Consider the following 2,201-nt stretch of genomic DNA (forward strand, 5'->3'; position numbering starts at 1 on the left):
ATGGATATTCTGGAGTTGGTCGAGAAAAGAAAAAAAAAAGAGTCACAAAAGTAAACACTGGACTCGGCAGTGGGTTTTCAGACATTACTAAAAATAGCTATTTGTTGCTGTGGAAAATGAGATTAATGACGGTAGTGAGTGAGCCAAAATAGTGAAACCGAAACAAAGAGCTGAAAGTAGCTAAACGCTCCATAGATCTGGGAGGAACTGCAGAATGAGTTAGTAATTCTTTATCACTATTAGCAACGTCTTTTACATACCAAAATCCACTTGATTCAATGTTTAGACCAAATTATTGTTTATAGCAGCTTTAATCTAAACAAAGTCTGTCCACAGAAATTAGTTTTGGAAATCTGAAGTGAAACCTGCCTCTTTCCTTTGCCTACATCTATCTGTATATACTGTATTTCGCCCGTCTCTGATCAGACGTCAATCCTGCCGTCTGTCCAGCAGGGGGAAACAGAGCTCTTTACATTCGTCAGGATGAAACACCTGTGACAGCAAAAGCCCAAGATGAAAAGCCAAAGTCAAACATTTACTTTATATGTCAAGCATGCTCCTTTTTACTCTCCATGACCTTCTTTATCTTTTTGTGCAGCTTCTCTTTCATTGACCTGTGTCAGGAACCACTCAGGGTGATTGTTGTACAATCTGTCTCAGCGTAAGGCGCAAAAAGAGTCTGGTCCAAATGAGCACAATGGTCTGCTACTTCACAAAATCACCCCTCCATACACGCACACGCACATGCACATGCACACGCACACCTCATTTCCACAGACTTACACTTTAGATTTTTGGGCAATATAAGTGTCCAGTCACTATTTTCTGGGGACTGAGTGTCCTCTGAAATCACACTTGAAGAGAGCAGAAATGCTGCATCAGGTCTTCAAATCCTCTCATTTAAAGTATTTGAGGTCTGTGCATCCACTTACTGCAGCTCGAATGATGTCTCTGCACATACTGTGTTTTCTAAGCTGCTGTGGTGGCTGGCTGCATGGCTGTCACGTGTTTACATTTCACTTTTCGTGCTGCACGACTACAGACAACAAAGCTTCTTGTGTTCAGGTGAGTTTTATTGCAGCACGAGTAAGAACGGACTAGTGTGCGTCAGAGGCAATGTTTTTTTTTTTTAATCTCTTTCTCACTTTATGGTGTGAGAAAGGAGCTGTGTGTTTTTTTTTCAAGCTGTGTATTTGTACAGGAGTTACTGTAGACAAATACAATGAGTCCTCATGCTGTAGACATTTTTCTGTCCTTTACTCCGTATTTAATCAACCTTGGAAGTGACCACGTCTCAATTTTTTTTCATTTTCTCTCAGCACTTTTTCTCTTCTATTGCCATTTTTACTGAAAACATTTTGTTTAAAAAAGACGAGAAGTTTACAACCACACTTAGTCTCTGTGAGGCTGTAGTCAGTCGGCACTCAATTGACTGAAACCATGGCTGGATATGCCTCCTGAAGGGGCCTGGGAAAAAAATATATATTTTGGGCCCCTTTGTGGTAGTGTCACTATTTTCCTAAAAACTGATCATCAGCAAAAATCTAACTTGAAAAGAAAATATGAAACAGCACCTACTAAAAACCAACTTCTGAATCAGTGTCACTGCACTTAGTGACATAAACGTCCTTTTTATGCTTCAGTGCTGGCGACAGCTGTGGCCCCGTGACATTATGTTTTACGGTTACCTGTGAACATGATATCTTCTGGGAGTTTTGGAGGAATTTCTTCAAACTTGGAATAAATGTTCACCTGGTCCCAATCATGAACTGATTACATTTTGGGTTTCAAAGGTCAAAGGTCAAGGTCACTGTAACTTAACATCCGTTACATTTTTGTGAGGCAATTCCTTTAGACTTGCCACAAACTTTCACTTGGATTTGAGGATGAACTGATTAGATTTTGATGAACTAAGGTCAAAGGTCACTGTGACATTACAACACATATTTGTGGCCAATTATGACAATATTAACGCAAATGTTTAATAGAACAAAGTGATGACGTGATGAAACTTTATATCCAAAAGGTCAGAGGTCAACTTCCCTGTGATGTCATCATTTTTACCATAACTCCAGACCAGAAGGTAAGATTGTGACTATATTTCACATTTGGTCAGATAAACCTGTGATTGTATAGATATTTATTGCTGTTGAATTGAAGATGTGTGTGAAGAACCTTGTAGAATTTGTAGCTTCTCTGCA

This window comes from Embiotoca jacksoni, unplaced genomic scaffold (genome assembly GCF_022577435.1).
Source record: "Embiotoca jacksoni isolate LCO1_2020_lvr unplaced genomic scaffold, fEmbJac1.0.p SCAF_31, whole genome shotgun sequence".
Classification (NCBI taxonomy): domain Eukaryota; kingdom Metazoa; phylum Chordata; class Actinopteri; family Embiotocidae; genus Embiotoca; species Embiotoca jacksoni.